We start from the raw sequence: 26,034 nt of genomic DNA, 5'->3' as shown, positions 1-26,034 counted from the left end.
CAATAGTTAGAAAATACTTCTGTAGCAAAGAGGGCTTTTGTTTATGCCTTTGTGCCCAACCATAGAAGGATTACATCCAGTACAAGGTTTCAGAGGCCAAAAATGGAAGCACAGTTCCTCGAAAGATTCTTGGTTTCCTGCAGTGAAACAACAAACAGGTATTTATATACACAAATTTGCACACACTTAATATTTTCTGTATTCATTTTGCACAAAGAGGACTCTGCATGGCGTTCTTGGCTACATCCGGAAAAGTCCCAAACGTTTAAGACTAGACAAGACATTCTTCTTAATAACCTCTGCATTATATCATGCAGGAACTACAGTGTAACTCCACATGTCTTTGTCAGTATTTATAGCTCTGTTTTTGGGACTGGGTGCATTCCAAGTCAAGCCTCCGAGAAGAGCCAGAAAACCCTTTTAGACAAAAAAATGATTAGAATGTGCTCAAATCCTGGATTGATTGGCCTGGATCCCCAGTGGAGTGAGTCCAGAAAACAAAGCTTCATTCTGATGATGGCAGTCATCCAGCACAATAAACTTAACTGAGATCTTCACAGGACAAATCGATGGTTTCATTATCAACTTAATTACTTGATACCATGGTATCTTCTAAACTGTTGTCACTGTGGTTTTTTGCTGTTGTAATGGCAGCCTGAGAGATACTGAACTTGCCTCAAAGAAGACTAGAATTAGCAATACCAGCCTCAAACTAAATTAAGTCTACGTAAATCGTAAACGAGATGACCACTGAAACCTTTACTGAAACAATAAGCTTGTCTTCAACTGATGTTTATCATTATGTGAAACTCAAAGGGGGTAGGGTGGAGAGGTTCTGGGTAAAGGTAGGTTTGATGACTAGATCTTATTTGTTTTGTGATTTTGGTGGGTAAAATGTTAAGAAGCCATCTAGTTAGCTAATTAGCCTAGCGTTAGAATGTGTTTTGTGCACATTTCAGTATTTAACTTGTGACAAAAACAATAATTTCAAAGTCTATATTAATACTTTTATGATTTGCCCAATTTACTGTCTGTTAGAGAATAGGCCTGTTTATATTATCATGTGGCCCTGGGCTGGTTAGAAGCTCCTCCAATTTGTCTTTGCTAATGTTTTGCTCTCAAGTGGAGGTGGGCAGGTCCTAACCTAGGTTCTGCCTGCTGGTATCCCGTTCTGCCTGCTGGTATCATGGGTGATCGTGGCTCAAGAGTTGGCAGTTCGTCTTGTAATCGGAAGGTTGCCGGTTCGAGCCCCGGCTCTGACTGTCTTGGTCGTTGTGTCCTTGGGCAAGACACTTCACCCGTTGCCTACCCGTTGGTGGTCAGAGGGCCCGGTGGTGCCAGTATCCGGCAGCCTTGCCTATGTCAGTGCGCCCCAGGGTAGCTGTGGCTACAATGTAGCTAACCATCACCAGTGTGTGAATGGGTGGATGACTGAATGTAGTGTAAAGCGCTTTGGGGTCCATAGGGACTAAGTAAAGCGCTATAAAATACAGGCCATTTACCGTCCTTTAATAGCCAAATTATCTTCTAGGAAGAAGTTCTATGGAATAAGTCCTTTAGCCAATGTGGGAGAATTTCTGAGAGACAGAGAAACAAGGACGTAGCCAATGGCCAAATCCTAAGTAAGGTGATGAGTGGAAGGTTGAACTTGTCCTTAAACTAGTAGGTCACTGATGGTCTGATGAGAAACAGTGCTGAAGGGCTCATTTCCCTTGGGTAAGACTCACCTATTTTCTCAAAGCTGGTGCGCATTCTCTGGAAATGAATGCGCACCAGTGAGACTCACCTGTCTGTCTACCCTCCTCAATCTCCTGCTACCTGAGGAACTCCAGCCAGTTGCTCCTTCTGTGGCCTTTTTTTTCTGGATGATCCAAATATGAAACCAATTTGATCTGAATATGAACGTTTCCTCTCCTCAGACCACTCAGACTAGCACTTTTTTGTTTTTTTCGTAGAATTGGCCTCCTGTGTTGTGCCCCCAAGACCCCTGTTTGCAAGGCCCTGTATTAACAAAAATTACACGTCAATAAATCGTTCAAACTGTATATTATTACTGTATATTATTTGGCTATGATACTCTGGTTTTGCCCCAGTTTGTGCCAGCAAATAACCCGAATCTCCGTACACTAATATAGTCAGTTTATTTAATGCTTTTGGCCTCAACAATTCTATAATCATTGGTAGTGAAAGTTAGCAAATGTTAGTAAATATGGCTATCTTCTGTCATACCCACCTGCAGTTGCTAAAGTATGACTGGATAATCACACTTTAGAAAGAAGATTGAGCAAATTATTGCTTTTTATGGTTCATCCGCTTCTCCAAGGTAGACTCCGTGAGTTGACTGGAAAATAACACACCTGTCACTTCCCACACAAAATGAAAACATATTCTCCTTTTTTATAAGATCCTCGGCAGCTCCATCAGTATTTACACGTTGGTCCTTTTTAACTGTCATCAGACTGCTAAATGATTAGAACTGGTTACTCTGCAATGCTAGCAACCATTAAGGCTGGCCTGTGTGGTTCATTTATCTATCAGACAGATACAGCCCACTGAATTTTACAGCGTATTTCCCCCCTTTCTTTGATTAATTTCATAAAGTATACCTTCAGATGTAGTGCTAATAGCTGCCCTGCATGTTTCAAATAAGCGAATCTAGCACACATCTAAGTGCAAAATATATTTGATCTCTACAGCACAGAGATAAAAGTACACAAATGCACCAGTGCATTTTGTAGTTACCGTTACCTAGAGGTTGGGTGCAGATAATTGCTCCTGTAGGTTTAACAATCATTTTGGGTCATAAGGCCCCAAAATCAGCAGTCCAGTCAAGTTTATTTTTAAGGAAAGGCACATTTAAAGTACACGTGCAATTCAAAGTCTATATAACATGAAATGCATAAAAATTAGTATCAATCAAAAAGAGATACAAAAAGCCTCGATTTAAGCCTGAAATTTGCTAAACGAGCTGGATTTAAAAAAGGTATGGATTGGCCTGAAGTCAGGTCTATATATGAGGGCTTTCAAGTTTTATCACAGCAAATAGGGTTTCTCTGTAGACCTGGGTATGATGCATAGGGGCTGATAATTGGACAGCAGTGTGTTGGCAGGTTTGACTGTAGAGGGATAAACCATTGGTTCTTTTATGCAGCCATACACCATCTTGAGCCATCAGACACAGTGATTTATCAAAAGAGCTTATTCACTTTAACAAAGCGCCGCTCTCTGCCATCATACAGCTGCACTAAAATCTTGTAGTTTCTTCACTTTATCATTGAATAATGAAACTTTCTTTCTTTGTAATTTTTGCTGCTTTGAAATGAACTGCATTCATACATTACCCCTGGAAATGGCCGTCTTTCATTCCCAGTCAAGGCCCATGGATGCCAGATATTTTCTGTGAGCGCCCATTTGGGAAGATTAACTACAGGAATATGCTTTAATGTCTGATAACAGGAGAGTCATATCACATACCCAAGGTGGTTTCTGGGGCAACAGCGTGGCCATCAATCAGCAGGATGTAATCTTACTGGAAATCGTTGTCAGCATGCAAATTAGTGTCACATTTCACACACAGCCTGTGTGTACATGCCAGAAAAACTAGAAAACATCTGGTAAATAACAGTGGAAAGCTGCATCTAAGTGCAATGTGCGTTTGTGTGTGTGCGTGTGTGCTTTCCACGAAGACAATGCATCACACGGGAACTTTTATTAAGCAGAAAGTGAAAGCACATTACAGAGAAAGAGAATACATCACCAGACAAATACAACAGTTGCATCAACATGGTCTGTCAGCACACAGTGGTGTATAATAATAAAAGTCTAAAAGTTCTTATCGAATGGAAACCACAGTATTTATTCCCATTTTAAAATTCACCTCATAATGTGAAAATTATAGATGATTTGGATGTGGGTTGCCTTTTTTTCCTATTTGTGCTGCAGTGCATCAAAAGAAGCTGAATGCAACCATCCCTGAAATAAGCCAATATGTTCCCTTTTGACAAGTGTTGATCACTTTTACCTGCAGTTTGCAGGCATTTATGCAGCAAACTTCTATGTCAGTATGAGTGGATCCAAGGCCTGCTATTTTTAAACCTAATGGGATGCATCTACTCTGCAGACATTAGGAACTGTGCTAGACCAAAGAAATAGTCCATTGTGTAACTCCCGGGAAAAACACATTCACAATTTTTCATACAGATAATATAAAAAAAAGATAAAACGTGTAATGTGTGACAGTAAGAGATGCTGGTGGGTAGACTTTTATTACCTTTGGACAAAGCTTGGCTAATTCCTCCTCTTTATCTTTGGTAGTGAGCTACTCCGTCTGATGGGTTTAGTATCAGTCTGCCAAATGTTCATGTAGTATATCAACGTAGTATTCTTCTGGTCTTCGACAATCTACATGTAACCATTTTTAAAGGATCTATAAAGGTAGGTAACGTCGGATCATTTAGTGACACAGTCATTTTAATTGCAAAAATTTCCTCTTATATTATTTTAATGTGGCACCATTGGTTTATTCTATACTCCTAGCTACGAATGTACAAATCAAAAATGAGAGTGCTATCACCCAATCTAAATTACAGTAAAAATATGAAAGAAGTTTTCTTTGTGTTGTGCAACATATCAAAACTTGGCACATCAAAAATGTTCTAATAAGAGAGACTAGCATTACTATTAGCAGCAAGGTAATGCATCAGCTTTTTCTTCTACATAGAACAAACTTCTACAGTATTTGAAATATGTCATACTTACATGTTTCAGATCACGAAACTAATAAAAAAGCAAACACACCATCAAATCATGACATTTGGCATGACCTTAAAGATGCCACTCATGCTCGAAAACCATCCATTGTTGCTGAATTAAAACAATTGTCTAAAGAGGAGTGAGTCAAATTTCCTCCACAGCAAAATAATGTGAAATTTAGGGGGCAATTACTTTTTCACACAGGCCCATGTAGGTTTAGATAGTTTTTTTGCCCTCAATAAAAGAAATCATCACTGAAAACTGCATTTGTTTTTATCTTTGTAATCTTTGTCTAATATTAGAATTTTTTTGATGACATGAAACATGTAAATATGACAAATATGTAAAAAAAAGAGAAATCAGGAAGGAGAAAATACTTTTTTCATACGACTATGGATGTCCCAGTTTCACCTTCTGCATCACTACCACCATCTGCAAGCACTGCAGTTTCTAAGGATGAAAAAACCTATGTTAAAATGCCAATTACAGACCACAAACATAGCGCATGCTAAAAAAAAATGCTCACAATTATTATCACTGATGTTATTTGACATACTCAAAGTCTTTATGAGTAGGCTATAGGTTTAAGCTCCAGAGTAATTGTCCCACCCTGCAGTCATTAAGACATACATTAACTTTATCATTAAGAGAAGAGATAATGAGGCACAAAGATTTATCCCTGAGGCTCTGCCATGCAACAGACTGCACACTTGTAAGCACTACATCTATAGGCTAAACCAAGCTACTATAACAGGCAGGGCTGAGTAGGAGTTTGTTTTTTTTTTCCCCCACATTGCACCTGTATATCTGTCCCACTTTCTGCTGTTGTGTACAGCTTGCTGCTCCTTTTAGATTTTACCATCTCTGGAGGCACAAAACCCATTAAGTGAAACTAATATAAACAGGCAGCAAGGGTGAGGTTCAGCAGTTGCAGAATATCAGAAAGTATTATGCTTTTGTTACACTTTAATGATGGCTCAAGTTTAGAAGTGAGCTGAAACGATAGTTGATGGCTTCACCGATCCCTTCATCTTTCAGAATCCCTGCTATTTTGCCACAGAAGCACTCATTATTATTGGCTGACAGTACACGGCATTGGCCCCGTGCTCTTCATCCATCTGTATTGATGTGCCAGTGTGTCCATAGATGTTTTGGCAACACATAGTGGATCTGTGTTTGCATGCCTCCTGAGGATGATTTACAAAGCATTGATTTGGAAGCTCGCAGACTGGAGCACAATAAAACTGTTGTTTATGTTCAGGCAGTGAGTGTTCATTGTCAAGGGGAACAGCATCTTGTTTTAGGGCAATGTAGAGCACCATGGGAGTTAACACAACAAATCATTCCTTTTTAACTGCCAGGGATGCGGGTGACAGATGAGGCTTGTGCGATGCGCAATACACCAGCTTTTTTGCAATAAGTCAATAAAATTGCCTCTACCAGTTATATGAAAATGGGCCGCTGCAGGGCCATGATATACATTTCAATAAAGGCGGCAGATTGGAAGTGCAGCGAGACAAGGACAGAGCTCGAGAAAACAATATGTAAAGTCACGGCCAAGCCAGCAGTGTGCCAGGCAATCAGGCCAAATAGGGCCAAATGACTGTCTTGGTTCAAATGATTATGTGAGAGTTTAAATTCCCTTTTAAAGGTGGTAATGAAAATCCCTGCACTATTTAAGTGGCAATTTAAATGCCTGTGGTGATGCAAAATGTGCTCCAAACACAATGTACATTGACAGTTTAACTTACAGGGTAACAAAAAGATGTATCAAGATTTACAAAAGAAAACACAAAAAAGAGCAACCAATAGCCTAAAAACAGGAAACTTTTGAGTTTTCAAACCACAGAAAGCAACTATAACTTTGCCAGAAACTAAAACTGCTGCTGTAAAACTATTTGATCACATTCAAAGCAGGTACACAGCTAATATACTTTCACCTGTTATCAAGTAAAGTGATTCTAATTAATGGATCTGACCGGGAGGTCTCTGTGTTGCTCAGTGTCAGCATGCAGAAACACACATGGGCAGCCAGGAGCGAATATAAGATCCTCAAGAGTGCACTGCTGAAAGGCAGCTAAGGAGATGGATATAAAAAGGGATTTCACAGACTGAGCTATTCCCTGGAACACACTTACTATAATGAAAAGAAGCTGAATTATGGAACCACTGGTTTCATACAACAGGCCGTTGTGAAAAGGGTTTTGCACCTTCATAAAGTGCCCTTGTGGCTCCTTTCGAAGACGCACTGGGCTTCTCAGAAACAGACCTGAACTTGAGTTGGAAGTGTAAAATAATAGCTGCGCTGGAAAGAAATTGGCTCCATTTCTTTTGACTCGACCACAACAACATCAGAAGCTTGTAAAAGTCAGCACTTGCATCCTAAAAAGATTTAAAGGCTAAATTTTCTCTGATCAAATCAGAAAATAAAAATATGAAACAACACAGACTCATCAAACAATGTGGGCTTCATAGATAATTGGCAAACCTTCTGGAGGAAACCTGGTCTTGTTAGGAGAGACGGCATCCATCCCACTTTGGATGGAGCAGCTCTCATTTCTAGAAATATGGACAAATTTATTAAACCCTCTGTGGTGGGGCGTGGTCTGTGATGCCGTGCAGGGAGGGCGGACGCACCTGCACGGCATACTTAATCACGCCCGCCTCGTTAAAAACACGGGGACTCAGGGGTTTGGGTGTTGTTGTGGTGAGATGTAAATAAAGATGGCTCTGAATGATACTCCGTGGTCCCGCCGTGCCTTATTCTCACTACACCCCCCAAAATATGACTATCCAGAGTTGGGACCAGGAAGCAGAGTTGCAGTCTTACACGCCTCTCTGCAGCTTCTCTCCTCCTGCTACTCCCCCAAAAACCCATCTCCATAGAGACTGTGTCAGCTCCAAAAAAGAAAAAAACAAACAAACTAAAAACCAGCAATAAACATCTTAAACATAAAAAATCACAAAGAAAGAACAATACAGTATCCACATCTGAACCAAAGAGTAAAACAGTGAAATGTGGATTATTAAATATTAGGTCTGTCTCCTCCAAGTCTCTGTTAGTACATGACTTAATAATTGATCAACAAATCGATTTATTCTGCCTTACAGAAACCTGGTTGCAGCAGGATGATTATGTTAAAATTTGAATTTTAACATTTAAAATTTGAATTTAGTTTAAATGAATCAATACCCCCGAGTCATTCTGGTGGGCGATATAAACGATATACGATAGAAACAATATAAATAAACGATAGAGATTTTGACTATATCGCTCTATCACGATAGCGCATGTTGATGATGTCATCAAGCTGCGCCTGTTTTGGTCGAAAGCATTGCAGCGGCTACAACCATTATCGTCTGTAAATTATGGCGGGCGACAGTCATAGCAAAGAGATTAAGCACTTTTGAAATATGGGGAAAGCCAAAAACTGCGCTTGCTTCACTTCCATAACATTGATTCATTAATGTTGAATTCTCTCGCAGCTGTTCTATTCCCATGTTGTTGCAGTATATTAATAACTAACCTCTTATTGTGGATGAATGATCTCAGTTGTTCTCCTGACTGAAGTTTGGTCCGTTTACAGCATCTTGCTATGCGATTGCATTTGCCTTTAACCACCAGAATCCCTCACGTTAACTTTTATCGAGTGGAAAAAAAGTTGGCGTTCATCCTCCAGCTTCACTGTGCTAATGTTATGCTAACATAGCTGTGTCGCTAGCAAGATTATATACCAGGTAGTCCAACTTCAGTAACCCTGCAAATGCAAATGCCACTGCTGTTTAGTTTTCTGTCTTCATTTATGTTGGAAGTGGTAGCAGAGCTGTACGTTTTAATAAGTTTCAAAAATTTCTCAGTCAGAACATGGTATGAAATGTTTAGGTGGAAACTAGCGAGCTAACTTCCGGTTAACTTCTAACTCCGTTAAATTTAATAAATTCTGTTTTCATGGATGCCTGGATGTAAAACTTAATTGTTACACCCCATAAAGCAGCAACGCTGATGATTTAATTAAAGATGAAAAAATTTAGACCGTTTTTAACTCTTAGTGTTCGTTTGACTTTGGGACCTGAAGAGGACGGAGTTTTGGACACAGATTACTCCGCGAATCTTTTCACTACGGCAGCCGTAATGCTCTGACAATCCATCGAGCAAGCAGTGCGGCTTACCAAAGTTGTACTAAAACATTTTTTTTAACAGATTTTTGCACGCAGAAATCGGTTTGAGGTCAATAAGCACAACCAGAATTCTTACATAAGGCACAATCTCAATTTTTGAGAAAATTAAAGGATTTTTCACATTTCACATGAGATTTCTTGATTATCTGATGATATGACATACTTGTGGTTACTAAACAAAAAGTCCAGAACTTCAGCCATTCTAACCCAAGTATTAAAACAAGAAATTCACCCTCTAAAAACAAATTCACTTTAATCTAATATCTACAGCTGGAGAATTTTGGAATTCTACGACAAACGTTTTCCAAGTGGTTCACAAACAACAAAATTAGACATTGATTTGGTGAGATAAAGAGTTATATTTCATGAGTCAGCAAGTGCCAGTTCTGGACAACAAAAGCATTCTCTAATATACTTCAAACAACAGTCATTTCAACAGTTATTTTATCATTTCAAAATGTTAGTACAATAACACCACAACCAATGTCCAGTGTGACTTCCAACAGTTCAAAGTAATGGGCTTCCATTGTACTGGTGCTAAATATAACTGAAAGCATTGAAAAATATGGAAAAACATTGAGCAGAAACAGACTGATAAGTGAATCCTGCTACAGATTGACAAGGAGGTTTTTGCTGCAGCACCCTCTTTTGCTAGACTGACCTAACAAAAGCCAGCACCCACTTAAAAGCTGGTAATGGAATACACATTTTTCCCTAGCAGTGGTTGCTGACTGTTATCTAGGCCTGTGTGCCTGAGGCTTAATGAGAAATTTATTAAGTGGATACACTCAAAAAAGTAAACTAAGGCATTTGTTTGATTAATTCAATAAACATTTGTCTATTTAACATGAACATATTGAATTTTTGTTTTTAAATCATTAGCACTTGTTGGTTTAACATAAAATAACAAAACGTTTAATGAACTAGATTTGCATTCTTCAGTTCAATGAAATGTAACTATTTTAAATCAACAACTCTAAAACTGATGCCTAGTGCGCATGCTCAAACTTCCCAGAAGTGAAGAGGCGGGAACGTGGACAAAGTTATGTGAACTGCCGTTTCCCTCTGCGGAATCTTCCACACTACAGGTAAGTAATAAATAACTGAAAGTATCTTAGTCAAACTAAGTTATTCCATCGGTTAATTGTTCAATAACGTTTTTAACTCCGAATGTGTAACTTGTCATTTTTCCAATGCAAGTCTGCATTGGAAATTAGACAGCGGGAGCAGAGCAAATACAGTGAAAATCGGGTACCGTCTAATACCAGATTTCTAATCCGCTCTGGCTATATTTATATCATTATTAGCATTTCCACTTATTCCTTTTCATTTTTTCTTGTTACCCGTTTCTGTAGCTAGTCTTATAGTGTTTTGAGCGGTCACTGATATGTTTAATACAATATTTAACACGTTTGTAATTCCTTTTCATGGTAAATGAAGTTAGCTAAAGCTAATATGGCTGTCTTATAGAACTTTTACCTTGCTCTGTTAGCAGTAACTTTGCTTTTAAATTACGGTTATTGCAAGACATGGTCTTTCTTCCTTTTTTCATTTGCATTTCTTCTTTCTTTCTCTCTTTTTTTTTTAAGCGTTTGGCCTCTCGCATTGATGTAAGTTAAACTGTAGCGTGCGCGAGTTGCTAAATATTAGCTGTGTCCAAATTCAGGGGCTGCATCCTTCGAATTGACTTGAACGCTAGTGCATGGGAAAAAGAGCATGAACACGAGGTCAGAGGAAAAGGCAATGGCGGATAGTTATGAAGATCGCCTGTAGGACCTTTACCGTAACTACCAGCATCTTTATTGCATGGTGTGAAACACTGCTGTTACATTTTGCAACCGATTGGATATTTATCCGTGAATTTTATATTGCAAGAAGTATTTATATGTTTTTGTATTTTTTTAAATACATTTGCAACAAAGTAAAAAAAATCCACTGTGAAATTTTTATAAAATATTTTATCTGTTTTCTTTACCATAGTAACACCTCAAAGAAAGCTGCCCCCTTTTTCTGATTGTTTGTGCCTCCTCTTTAATACGTGGTAAGTTTTTGCCATCATACATTTTTATGATAGTTTTATGATTTAATCAAAAAGAAAAAAAGGGTGCCAATAAAACCATCCTTAAAAACTGCTTCTCTTTTTTTCTTTCAGTGACTTGTATGTGGCAGTGCAAGCGTTGTTCCATCAGGGAGAGTAGTGGGTACAAATTATTGAAACACTGTAGATTACATCACCATTATGGCCCCAACCAGTGTTATCTTTGTATATATGTAAATTGTCCATGCACATTTAAGACTTGGTGTGGACTAAAAACACATGTTTACAGATGTCATTCTTCTCATTTTAAACAGACAGCTGTCAGTTCAGTCACTTTTAGGTGTAAGTTATGTGACTGCAGTGACCTTACCACAGAGAGAGATTATTTTGGACATATTGGATCACATTTATGAAATAGTGAGTATTACAGGCTGCTTTTTCAAGACAAATATCTTTGGTACATTTCGCACAAAAAGAGGAAGCATCATTTAAATTCACTCAAAGATTTCAAGGTAGGTTTAGTGGTGTGTGTTGACCCAGCACAAAATTCTGATGACCCTGAAGTAGGGGTGGGCGATATAAACAATATACGATAGAAACAATATAAATTTGGCCAACGGTAGAGATTTTGACTATCTGGGGATGGGCGTCCAGGTACACACCGGCTCACTCCTTGGCGGCCGCTTATCGGGGCCTGGAGCCTGGGGCTCGCTCGGGCCACTTCGGAGGTGGGGTGCCCTCAGCCTCTCGGCCTGGGGCTCGGTCACTCAGGCACAGCTGGCTGCCGGCGGAGCTCACGGGCGCGTCACTGCAACTCCCCCTGGCTTCTGCTCCGCGGCTGCTGAGTGAGCCCTCATCTGGGACTCTCCTCAGCTCTTTCTGGGACAGTGGCGCGGCTGCCCCTCTGTTAGTCTTCCTTGGTCTCTTGTGTTCTGGGGGCCTCTGGATGTCTGGAGTTTTGATCTCCTCCATACCTGCTTCATGCCCCGGAGGACGGGGCTGTGGCCCCCCCCACACCCTCTAGCAGATCATTACATGAAGGAACCTTTTAAAAAACAAAAAAACAAGCGCGTCCATGCTCACAGGTGTACACACGGGTGATCACACCCACAAACTACACCCTTTTTGGCTCCTACCTCAAAGCACACTGTGTTCTGTTGATCTTATGTGCTGCACAATAATGTTTAATATTTAGTATTTACTGTCATATTCCCATATATCATTGTGATGTTGTTTATTCTATTACTCTTGTTCTCTTCTGCTTGTTTTCTTTTTTCTTTCTCAACAGGTGATCCAGGTGATCGATATATGCATTTTTTTTTTCTTTCTTTTTTTTTTTCCTGCCCATTCTGTTGGTTTTTGTTTTTTGCCCTTCTCCCCCGTCCCTCTTCTCAGCTGTTTCTCTTTCCCTCTTTCTTTCTCCCCTTCTTTCCTCCAGTCAAGTCTGTCCCGTATTCAGCAAGTGAAAATAAAATAAACAATAAAAGGTGAATCAAATGGACCATTATGGCAAGGCTGGGATGGTCAATTTGGTAAAGTAAATCCGTTGGGCATCTTTCTTTGCCTTTAGACAACAATTCTGATGGCAAAAGAGCCAAACGGGACAGGCAAAAAAAAAAAAAAAAAAAGAGAGATTTTGACTATACCGCTCTATCGCGATAGCGCATGTTGATGATGTCATCAAGCTGCGCCTGTTTTGGTCGAAAGCATCGCAGCGGCTACAACCATTATCATCTGCAAATTATGCCAGGCGACAGTCATAGCAAAGAGATGAAGCACTTTTGAAATATGGGGAAAGCCAAAAACTGCGCTTCCTCCACTTCCGTAACATTGATTCGTTAATGTTGAATTCTCTCGCAGCTGTTCTATTCCCATGTTGTTGCAGTATATTAATAACTAACCTCTTATTGTGGATGAATGATCTCAGTTGTTCTCCTGACTGAAGTTTGGCCCGTGTATAGCATCCTGCTATGCGATTGCATTTGTCCCTGACCACCAGAATCCCTCACGTTAACTTTTATCGAGTGGAAAAAAAGTTGGCGTTCATCCTCCAGGTTCACTGTGCTAATGTTATGCTAACATAGCTGTGTCGCTAGCAATCACGTAGCACAACATTATATACCAGGTAGTCCAACTTCAGTAACCCTGCAAACGTCACTGCTGTTTCGTTTTCTGTCTTCATTTATGTTGGAAGTGGTAGCAGAGCTGTACGTTTTAATAAGTTTCAAAAATCTCTCAGTCAGAACATGGTATGTCATGTTTAGGTGGAAACTAGCGAGCTGACTTCCTGTTAACTTCTAACTCCGTTAAATTTAATAAATTCTGTTTTCATGGATGCCTGGATGTTAAACTTAATTGTTACACCTGGTAAAGCAGCAACACTGATGATTTTACTAAAGATGAAAGAATTTAGACGGTTTTTAACTCTTAGTGTTCGTTTGAATGGAAGAGGGCAGAGTTTTGGACCCAGATTACTCCGCGAAGCTCCTCACTATGGCAGCGGTAATGCTCTGACAATCCATCAAGCAGTTCGGCTTACCAAAGTTGTACTAAAACATTTTTTAACAGATTTCTGCATGCCAAAATCGATTCAAGGTCAGTAAGCACAACCAGAATTCATACATAAGGCACACTCTAGATTTTTGAGAAAATTAAAGGATTTTAAGTGTGCCTTATAGTGTGGAAATTACGTTATACAGAAGAAAAGAATATATCGCGATATATATCGCTACCGCACATGCTTCAAATTATATCGCGATATAAATTTTAGGCCATATCGCCCAGCCGTATCCTGAAGGTGTAGGTGCTAGTTGCTGTTGGAACTGAGTTGGTGTCAGGAAGTAATCATTCCACTGAAAATTTGGCAGAGCTTGTTGAACAGAACATAGCTGGGATATTGTTAAAATTGGAATACATATTTTAAATACCAGCCACAGCAGTAGATGGCTTGGTGGAGGAGTTGAGTTTTTTGTTAAGTTCTGCTTGTACTTCAGTCACAAAACGAACTGTTGAAGAGGTATTCAAGAGCCATAACCTTCATATCGGTCAGGCTGTTGTTGAGGAGCTTGCCAATAATGTGTGCATTTCTAACCCTGTATCAAAAATTTTAGCTAAGTGTGGCCCTCTAGGAACTTCATTTAAATGAAAACAATACTATAAGGTTAACTTTAGGGTCGTAGAGCCTGTTGAGTACATTTTATCTGTTGATCAACAAAAGTCATGTCAGTACATTCCTTTATTAAAGTTATTGCAAGAATTATTGAGTCAAAATCACTTACTTGATAGAGTGATTGAGCAACAAGAAAGGACAAGAAAAAAGTGAGGATTTGGCTGATGGTCTGAGTGTTTACAGGTCTTTCCGAGATGGCAAACACTTTAGAACCAATAGCCTTTTAGCTGTTGACGTGCTGAGAATCTCCGTTACACTTTACATTGATGATTTTGAGGTTTGCAATCCTCTTGGAACCTCACGCAAAAAACACAAGCTTTGTGGTATTTGTTAGGTCTTGGATAATTTGCCTCCAGGCTCTCATTCAGCACTAACATTTACCTAGCTGTTCTTTGGAAAAGTGATGATTTAAAGACATTTGGGTTTGAAAAGGTGTTGGAACCCCTGTTAAAAGATCTTGTGATCTTGGAAGAAGATGGTGTGTTTATTGCTCAGATGAATGAGTTTGTTAAAGGCACCGTAAATTTGTTAAAAAAAATTTCTGGGAAACACGTATGTAGATTCTGTGTCGCTAAGAAAAATGAAATTCAGTTTTTGACTGCAGATGTTTTTGAGTGTAGAACACGTGAACTCCATCAGGCTCACTTACAATCTGCATTGGAAACCTCAAGCCTGTGTTGTGGGGTTAAATGTGACTGTGTTTTGACTAAAAAAGTCTCTCTCATTTTGATGTTATTGCAGGCTTTACCCTGGATATAGTACACGATTTATTTGAGGGCATTATACCTGTAGAACTAGCAGAATGCTTGGCTGATTTGATCTCCATAAAGTATTTCACCTTAGAAAAACTTAACAGTTCAATCCAAAGTTTTGAATACAAATGGGAAGATAAGACAAATTTTCCTCACCTCATACCACATACCTAGAGTCATTGTGACAGCATGTTGACTGTAACATTCTCATACAAATTGTGATGTTGCCTCAAATGCAAATCGTTAAAATTTTGAGATTAGCAACGAGACACCTGGCATTGAGGAAAGGATGTCTTGAATACCAAACAGTATTAAGCGTTGCAATAAAGAATTTCTGGAATTTGGTATTGGAAGGAAATGGTCATCAGTATTTGTAAATAGAAATGTCTATGAACTTTGAGCTGTTTAGTACTAACACTTCTATACCTTTTTTATTTTACCAGCTGAATTAGCCTTTTGTCGAGTCCGGTCCCCCTAAGTTACTCTTGCTACGTCTGACAAACATGACCAGTGCAACGGATGTGCGAGCAGGCATGCTTCATAATGTTTGGTGCATTTATCTGGGAGTGGGGCCTTCCACACTGTTTAATCCATTCACGTTGTTTTTGGCTTTGTGACTGGAAAGAACACAACTCCTCTAGACACAATCTCTCGGGGTATCGGTGGGCGCACCACTTCACCATCTTGCTTGAAGTCAATGTTTGTCAGACATAGTAACGGTTGCTATGATGTGTAATTGGACAATGGCTCTTTCAGGGGAGGGGCCGGTGAGAGGTCAATTACGCCACCTCTTTTGTTTTATGTTTTTCCTTTACTATCTATGGAATACTAAGATTCTACTGACATGAGATGTTTATTTTATAATTTGTGTATTGGAGTAATTACTAACAACTACTTTCGTGGTGTAATTTCCTGTTTATTACTTTGACTACTTAGATTTTATGAACAGCATAGAAACAGTTTTACTTGTTTTATTTTACTTTTGCAAATTTAACTTTGTCGTCTTATATTTTTTCATGTAGGATACGGACAGTGAGGCAAAAAGCTACATGGAGCAAACTGTAATAGGCGTGTACGTCATCCAAAAGGAGGGTGCTGAACCTGAAGATGACCCAGAGGACATTGGTGTCCTGATTGAGGGTGTGGAGGCTCTCACTGATTTGGGTAACATTGCACAAGCATGTGCTCTGTTGTTTGGACTCATATACTGTTCGAACCTGAGCTACCCACCAGAACTTAAATGCACCTTTGAAGTCCTCCAGAAGATACTTTTAAATCTTGATGGACAAAAGCTCAGTTTCTGAAAAACGAGCTTAAGGGGTGAGAGCACTTGAAAATGACTGATAGAAGGTCTTGAATGGTTTATTGGTGCAATGGTGATTTCCAGTATATAATGTTAATATTTGAGTTGTTTATATTATATTTTTTTCTCTCATTTAAAAAGAAATAATTTTTTGTTAAGTTTTTGGATTCTCTCTGTTGGGCAAATCACCTTTTATACAGCACTGCAGATGATTTTTGTTTGTCCTTATATGGATAAGGATATGGATCGTTTTACTTCCTAAAATGTTGTTGTTGTTTTGTTTTGTTTTTTTAAATCCCTGTATTTTTTTCCCTATGGATTTTGTTGTTGTTGTATTGCACCCAAATTATTTCTATACTTTTTTTTTTCCATATTCACACAATAGTAATTCTATTTTGTCAAATGTTTTAACTTGCCACGTGGGAAATGTATTTTTATCTTTTAGTTTAATTTTTTAAAATACAGTTGACATATTAGTTTATAGAGCAAATTTTGCATTCGTTTTTAGTTGTGGAAGCTTTGGTTCCAACATAGTTCAGATGTCATTACCTGTTTAAATAAGTATTCTAATGTTTTACCTTTTAAAGTGGCATAATGCTTGCAGGTGTACAAAAATGGTAAGCTTTTAGGCTATGTTCACACTTCAGGCGAAAGCACATCAAATCCGATTTGTTTTTTTTTTATCCTATGCGACCCATATCTGATCATGGTATGACAGTGTGAACGGCGCAAATCCGATATTTTCAAATCCGATCTGGGTCACTTTCGTATGTGGTATTGAATCCGATACATAGCCGATGTTTTAGAAAGCGACTGCTGTTTGAATGGTGAGGTCGCATTAAATCCGTCTTTTACGTCACTGACACAAGACAGACGCCAATTATCAGCGCCTGAGAAGACATCGCGAACGCTTCCTGGCCATCCAGTGTAGATGTTAGTGAAACTGTTGGGAAGACAACGTGAACATTTTATTTGTATAATCTGCAGATTCTGACAGAAATCTGCAACTATCCTTTGAAGCACCGCTCCTCTCTAAAACAGCAATAAGGATAATTATTTATTTATTTACATTACTATGTAAATAAAAATATAACTTAAAGCAAAAATTGGGAAACGTAAAGTCCAAAGTCTTTATATTAAGGGCCATCAGTCAAACAATATTGTTTGCTCTGGGTCTAAACAGAGCGCGTTGTGTGTCACGTCTTCTTTTGCGCATGCGGGCCGCTTTGAGGGTTCACACTAGAGCGCGTTTGCTGTCGCATTTTATTTGTAGTGTGAACAAGCAGACAAAAAAATCGGATTTGATCAAATCGGAATTGAGCATCAAGACCTGCAGTGTGAACGTAGCCTTATATTGTCCAGTAAATCCAGTTAATAAAGTTAATGTTATCATAATCTGAATGTGACTTTTTATTATTGTAAAGTAGTGGGTTTCTAAATGTGTAACAAATGAAAACAAATCTAATTGAAATAATTAGATTGAAATGAGTGAAATCATCAACCCCCATATTGGTTCATTAAGCAAGACTAGCAGTAATTGCCTTGTGTTACGTTTTGGTGTTGTCGGTGTGTTGCTTTTGGCGTGACTGTTATGTGTTTCCTGTTTTACTTTGAAAGTCTGTGTTATCTTAGTGTTTTCAGTTTACGTTTCCCTGTCTCGTCAGGTCTAATTTGCCCCAGCTGTGTTTCCCTCCTGTGGTCCATTCCCTGATTGCCCCTTCTATGTATTTAAGCCTTGTGTTTCAGTGTGTCAGGGTCGCGATCTCCCCCGTGTTGTAAATAAATAGTTTGTTGTAAATAGCTGTAAATAGATTTGTCGATACTTTCGTTTTGGGATTTTGGTGGTAAGCTTTAGTGGGGGTTTTTTGTGTGTTTTTTTTTCTTTATTTTTACTTTTTTTTTTTTTGTGTTGCACTCCGGTTGCCTAGGCCGGGGTGTAACACCTTGATTAACAAAGTAGTTGTTCAAACAACAAGATTTTGTGTTTTCCTAAAGTTTTTAACTTGTGTAGGATGAATTAAAACAAATTTCACTCTACATACTTAAATAAATCACTTCAAATCAATGTAAGTATACTACGTTGATCCAACGTAATTAGATTTCATTAAACCACCAAATGTCAAATGTGTTGGTTTGACATGATCAAAAATGGTTTATTGTACTTGGTTAAATTGCGTGGAAAAAGCTGCCACGATTAAATTGTGTTCATCCAACAACAGATTTTTTTGAGTGTAGATTGTAGCATCATTTGATCAAGTTCAACGTGTAACACAAAATGTAGTTGTCAAGTAAACTTTAAAGAACGTTAAGCAAGTTGGGAATTGCAGAGTTCATGTCAGTGAACGTGTTTATCATATTCTTCCCATAAATTTCCCAATAAACAGACCACTGGGTGCACCGAAGAGCCTGAGAGATGTGATTATAACAGTTTTTGGATGATAATGAAGCTGTATGGCACAGAGAACTTGCAAGTTAGAGTTGGGATACTTGATAAAATTGTTGATTTTGGGTCTTTCTTTAGGATCAACTGACTGTAGGAAAACTCCTTTAAAACAAATTCTTGCCTTAAAGTATCGAAAATAATTACTCCATAAAACTGCAAGAAAATATTATCCAATCTAAACTCATTTATTCTTAAAGTTTTTGATCACAAATCAAATCTTCAAATCCCTAAAACATTTTCTGGTTTTAAGATATCCTACTGCTTAGGCTGGGCATGAGAAGAAATAACAGCTCAAAAAGGGTGGAACAAAGCCAGTTTTGGGGAAAGCGGGGTCTGTTTTCACATTAGGAAACATGTCACCAGCCACAAATACACCACTTAATTGTTTAATCACATTCACTGATAATAAGTACCTGAGCAACAGCAAATGAAGGGGTAGGAAAAGTGGGAAACAGAGCAAAGTTTAAAAACAGTGATTGTGTTTCACAAACTACTAATGAATTTTTTTTTAAAGAAAACCCTGCACTGCGCTTCACTGTGATCAAGAAGGTATTTAACAGACACTTCAAACTGATAAAAAACTAAAACTGCTGCTCAATGTCCTGTGATAACATGGTCACAACTCATCACTGACAACCTTCTTTGCATTAATGCCACTGAGCATTAATTTCAAATCTGTCCATACACTGGATGAACGCTCATAATAAAAAGATTATGACCAAAGTTTAGACATTAAGCTCAATTAGAGTAGACTGCTCTAAACACTTGGTTTTATATTTCTTTCCCTAGAAGCCCCACCCACCTTAAACTTTGTGTTTGCATGAAGCAGCCAATCAGAACAAAGCTGGCTTAAAGGGAAGGGAGCTTGTTTCAGAGAGGATGAACCCCTCATCCTTGGCTGCCCAGGCCAAGTGTAAAGCCAAATGTTTGAGTGTTTCTTTCTGATATGAAATAAATATGGCCAGCACACTTTAATTTTTAAGTATGCAGACATTCACAAAGCATTTCATAAATGCTGATGGCTTCTTCTATTCCTGCTGAGAAAATATCTGCAGCATAGAGAGAGCACAGGTAGAGCAAACCCATGAAAAACTATTTGCTATTTATATGAACATCTCTCTGGATTTCTGACCACGGCCATTAAATGCATAGATTTGCCCTGGGTCCTGTTGTGTGGGTTTATGATATATAAGAATAAACAGTGACTGGAGCAGAAAGTGACCTCTCTTTTTCTTCTCCATTTTCAGCACAAGAACCGAAGTTACAACTCGAGGATCAAACACACCAGCAACGCATAAAGCTTTTTTTAGTCTTCACTTCTATGGTATATTCCCTTTCATAAAAAATCAATATGAATAAAATGATGGCTTATTTAGAGTAACTGATATCCCACTGTTTTACATGATGGGATGAAAAGTCCCACTGCCTTTCTATTAAACAGCAGCATGATGCTAGACTCTCTTCACAAAGCATACTGCAGTTTCTAGACTATTCTAATAATTTTTCGCTATCAGCATTTGTGCAATTGGAAACCAAACTCTATATAATGCAAACCACTCCATTTAAGTCTCACCATTAAGAAACCATTAATTTAATGATTTCATCATTTCAGAAGCCTCATTATACACAAACTCCACTTTGGGGGGGTGAAATATGGGACTTTCTACGCTCAAGCTCATGGACTCTCTCATCCAGCAGAGGGCAAACTTAAGCCTGATGTGCAGGCGTCAGCACATTGAAATTGTTTGGTACTTCTCTTTTTGCAGACTCATTTGCATTAGATGGCTGTAAAAGTGGGGAAACTGACGGTACAGTCCACTGGGACAGGCTCTGGCAGGATGAAACATGCTGGATGCAGTAACTCCAACCGGTTTTGATGGGTAGTGAGGCCTCTGGAGCCACACAATGGATGTGTTTGTGATTTTAGATATGGCTTAAGTGTCTGTCTTCCAAACAACAGCTGCTGTTTAGTGCTGTGGAGCCATTTGTCTCGTCGGGTCTTGTTGACTGCTTGTGAAACGCCACCAGATGGGTTGTCATGACCCAAGCATTTCGCCAAGCAGCCACTCACTCAAAAGGCCAGGGAGGTCTCAGGGATTCATGCAATTACAGTCCCTGCGGTGTCAGTCATCCCCTGGAAAACACACTTGCTGCAACCGAGTGACACCAACACTGCGGTGACTTTGAATTCCATGTAAGCATCACATTGAGTTTGCTTTTTTTTCCCCCTCCCCCAGGCTGACATACTGTAATAAAGCTCCTGTTTCCTCAAGGATTTCCTGTGTGTAGTATGAGCTCAGGCAGGGGAGCACTGCTGCAGCACCTGATGATTAAGTGCACACACCAGTGGGTTGTTACAAACAGCAATGCCACTGCAGCAGAATTAGCAATCTGCAATGCATTTAAGAAAAAAAATACAAATAACCCCAAAGAACAAAAAATGTCACCTGGTGGTTTTAAAAGTGAGAAAATCTATTCTCTCACTGTATGTGTGTGTGTGTGTGTGTGTGTGTGTGTGTGTGTGTGTGTGTGTGTGTGTGTGTATGCGCGTGTGTGTGTGTGTGTGTGTGTGTGTGTTGCATTATTCATTTCACAGAGGCAGAGCTCTAAGAAGCGGATCCAAATCCCATTTCTTTGTGTACACTGTAAACAAGTTTCCATACAAATACAGAGGCACAAGGTGCATTTTTTTTTTGCAGACACTGTGAAGACAGACTTGATCAAATTGCCACCAGGTAGCAGCTTTTATATGTGTGAGAATTGCATGAAGGAGCATCTTCAAAAGCAGAGACTGCAAAGGTTGTGCTATAAACGCGAATGAGCTCAGTTTGACCGAGGACGTCACTCCTTTTCCCCCAGAGTCAGCAGAATGAGAAAAAGATTACTGGTGCTAATGAGCGAGAGAGGGTCTTGAGTACAGGAATTCAAAGTGCAAACATGATTGAGATAGGCCTTCTGATGCTAGTTTACTAGGCAGGGAGGTGGGGGGAGGAAGTGTGAAGAAAATCAATCATGATTTCCATAGACTCCAGTGAGGGAGTCAGAGTGATAACTGTGCATTACAATGGACCCCATGCATAATGAGAGCAGGGATCAATACTTGGCGCATTCATGCTGGTGTTTGCCCTGCTGTTGGCCAAAAAAGCTGCGGTAATTAAGGAGTCTCCCCTCAATCCAAATACCTTTCAGCTTAGCTCCTGAGCACCGCAAGGATCCGTTTGCTGTGTTTCCTCTGATGCAAGTTCAATATTTGTAGAAACAAATGACTTTTAGTTTAAAAACACCCCAAACAATCCATGCAGTAATAAGACGCACAAATAAGCCTCGGGGGAATTTAAATTATATGCCAAGACAAAAGTCCAATATTTCTTAATAGCAGATTTAGTCAAGTGATCAGTTTCCATTTGGGCAGCAGCAGTTAATGCATATTCATTGCACGAGACAATCAGTTTAGTTTCGTTAAACTTTCACAGCCTTGTTATGAATTTGTAATCAGAAGAATTTGGGGGGGGGGGGGGGGGGGGTTCTGGGCATTGCTGATGCAGAGATTAGCAAAAGTTGCAAATGGGTTGAAACTCAGGGAGTTAATTGGGATTTAGTGTGCGCGCAGGGCCGCGGGGCTGTCAAGGGCCAAGATAATCGAGCTAGCCTGCTGTGACCAAGGGGATGGAGAAGAAAGGAGCAGCGTGACACATAGAGGCAAAAAGTTAAGCTCTGAATTGATATCAGAGCAGTGGGAAACTTACAAGCAGCGAAAAGGAAAAAAAATCCTAGATTTATTAAATATGCGAGTCAAATCTTGAACAAAATCGCACAGTGTAGCTGGAATCATAGAAAATGTTAACTAAAGAGGAGCTCTTTGACTATGTGATAAATCATGTAACCAAAAAGCTTCCAGCAAGAAAAGATCTTCCACTTATCAAGCACTGCCTACCTCATGCAATCCAATTAAAAAGCTCTGCTGTAATAATTATCAGTCCATCCAGTTAACATGCATGGCGGGGAGGGAGTTTTTGAGTTTTAGGAGCATAACTGTAGCATATATGGCAAAGCTGCTCTATTACTTTGCATTCAACTGCATGATGTGAACACTTTATTCCCAACAAAGTGTCTAATCAGTGTATATCCCACCAAGCCAATGCAAGACCCCCTAAGAGTTCATACATTGTAGTACAACACTGCCCTCTAGTGACCATTTGACCATTTTCATAATGTATTTGCTGCAAATTCCCACGTAACATGCTTGTTTTTGCACCAATATGTGGTATATTAATCCTACAAGATGACATCAAAAATAGCCATCAACTATAGCTTCTATTTCTACTTATACACCAAGGTGGCATGCTCTAAATATGGCTATGAAACACAGTATGCTCAGTGTAACCACAGATAGGTTAAACAGTCCAGCTAAACAACATTAAAATTACCTGACCCACACTAGAGGGGGCAACATAATGTCTTAAGGTGACATTTACAAATTTATAAACTTAATAACAGAATAATTGAAATAATAAATAATAGAAAATTAGATTATTGGTGCTGCAACTAACAGTTATTTCCACTAAAATGTTATTTGATTAATATTATTATAATACAATATTCTAATAATACCATACTATATTATTAGATCTGCAACATATCCAACACACTTTGAAGACTCCAAAATTCTCAAATTAAATTCTACACACCACAAAAACAGACTGAGAAAAGGGAAGCATGAGGGTTGAATGAGCCATCCCTACACATAATGTCCTACATTTCCCAGAATGCTTTTAGATAAACACATTAAAGGGACTTCCTCTTTTTTGCTGCACCCCTGCAGGAGGATCATGTGGAAACAGAGCACAATCGTAACATCAGTACGGGTTATAATAAAGAAAGACAGCTAGAAGAAGCAGCTTTCTCTGCCCCCACGAATTCCCCCAGATGTTCTTGCACATTATGATGGTTTAGAGATTTCTAACAGCACCCCCGAGCTTCAGCCCACCCCCGAGCTTCTGATCTGTGATAAGGAAGATGAGAGGTACTGTTGGTGTTACAGATAACACAATCAAAGTACTATAAAGCCATTTGTGATATCCCATCACCTCCATTTAGCTGTGGGAATAGCAGAAATCCAACAATGACATCGGTGTAGGAAACATCTTCAGTACAGGATTATTTTCCCTACTGGTTTCAATGGAATACCAAAGTATCCTAAAATAGTCGCAGCACACCTGCTGTCCATTCATTTCAGGTGTTTATAAACATGTCACATCTTGGCTCGAACTGATAAGCATGACCATGTGACCATGTGCTTTATACCATTGGGACGCCTGCAGAACCATGCAAACCTAATCGCTGTGTCATTAATCTATGAGGAAAAGTCTCATGGGATGGCTGTCAACAAGACTATAAATAGAAACTCCACAGAAAGAGAGAGGCGACTCATCAAAGAGAACTTTTCTGCAGCGTTAAGGATTTGCACAGAACCAAAAAAACAACAAAAAACAAAACAAGCAAGCAAAAAAACAAAACAAAAAAAAAACCCCAAAACAAAATGGTTTGAAATCGCAGCACGTCCTGCTGGTGGGCTAAAAGTGGCCACGGGACAGATAATGAAACGGACACTGGTGTCTGAAGAGCCGTTTAGTCTGATTCTATTTTCTCTCACAAAGTTGACGGGTAAGAGGAGATGAAAGATCCCAGAATTAGAATAAGCAGTGAGTGAAAGGACATCATAAATATTTTATGCACAATAATATCAGCGTGCTGGAAAAAAACAAAACAGAACACAGACAAACCCACGGCAGAAATGAGGACAAAATGTTTAAACACAAGTCAACGATAAATAAACGACTCATATGACAGACAGAGAGACTACTGTGGCAGAGCATCCCAACCTGTTGGATGAACACAGCCACCTTCCATCTACACCAGTTAATTTAGCCAATTTTGCCATAATAAAAGAGCCACAATAAAAAAGTTTATAAAAAGATCAAATTGATATTTACTAGAACTGAGTTCACGTTATTGGTGCGACCCTCTGACACAGCCCCAGTTTCTCATGTAATCCCTTTGGAAAATGAATTGCCCGCTCCTGATCTACACTATCTGTTATGGTTCACATGTTCAGTTTAAATGATCTGGATGCTATCTAACACTGTTAACATAAAATAGTTCAATTAAGTTCAATTTTATTTATATAGCACCAAAATCATGAAAACAGTCACCTCGATGTGTTTTATAAAGACCGTACAGTAACACAGAGAAAACCCAATAATCAAAAGACCCCATGAGGAAGGAATTGGTGACAGGAGGAAGGAAAAACTCCCTTTTAACAGGAAGAAACTTTCAGCAGAACCAGGCTCAGGGAGCTGTGACCAGTTGGCAGTGATGGGAGGAAGACGGGACATAGCAGTGTCTTTTTATACAGCTTAACAGACATGTTTAGAAGTTAGCATTTATGCTCTAGACACAAAGTACATGAATCCCGGTCATTTCGACTTCTTCTTCCAGCTGCTCCCTTTAGGGGTCACCACAGCGAATCATCTCCCTCCATCTCACACTGTCCTTAGCATCCTCTTCCATCACATCAACCCTCTACATGTCCTCCTTCGCTGCATCCATGAATCTCCTCTGTGATTTTCCTATTTTCCTCCTGTTGGCAGTTTCATATTCGACATCCTTTGCTCAATATATCCACTATCTGTCCTCTGCACATGTCCAAACCATCTGAGCGTTGCAAACTTCAACTCTGCCACCTACAACTCAGCCTCCTGTTGTTATGTCAGTGCAAGTGTCTCCAAACCGTACCTCATAACTGGTCTCACTACCATCATGTAAACCTTCATTTTCACTCTTGCTGCTATCCGTCTGTCTCAAATCACCCTCGACACTCGTCTCCACCCCCTCCACCCTGACATCACTCTCTTTTTCACTTCTGTTGTACATTGCCAATTGATTTGAATGATTGACTCTAGATATTTAAACCAGTAAGCCATTTGAGTTCATCATTTTATCCATGTATTTGCTGCATCTGCCTACTGTGTTGTATATAATATAATCCTGTTTTCAGAAAAGTTCAAAATAAAGTCAAAATAAAACTAAATCCTATTATCTGCAAATCATCCTCATCATAAATTATGTTGCAAAGGAAACCTATATAATGCTGACACTGAAGAATTAAGGATTTTTTAAACAAATAAGCTCATTTTAAATTTGAAGTGAGCAGCATGTTTCAAAACAGCTAGGACAGGACCATGTTTACCTTGTGTTGCATCACCTGCTCTGTAAGCGTTTCTGAAGAAGGAGACTATTCTCCCATTTTTGTTTAATAGAGGATTTTACCTTTTCAACCCTGATTCTTTTACTGATGTAATATGGGCTGAATGTCGTTTGGCATTGTCTTGCTAAAAT

This window comes from Rhamphochromis longiceps, linkage group LG9, assembly GCF_057381845.1.
Source record: "Rhamphochromis longiceps isolate RC_006_pf linkage group LG9, R_longiceps_female_GT1.1, whole genome shotgun sequence".
Lineage (NCBI taxonomy): Eukaryota > Metazoa > Chordata > Actinopteri > Cichliformes > Cichlidae > Rhamphochromis > Rhamphochromis longiceps.
This window is presented reverse-complemented; position numbering follows the sequence as displayed.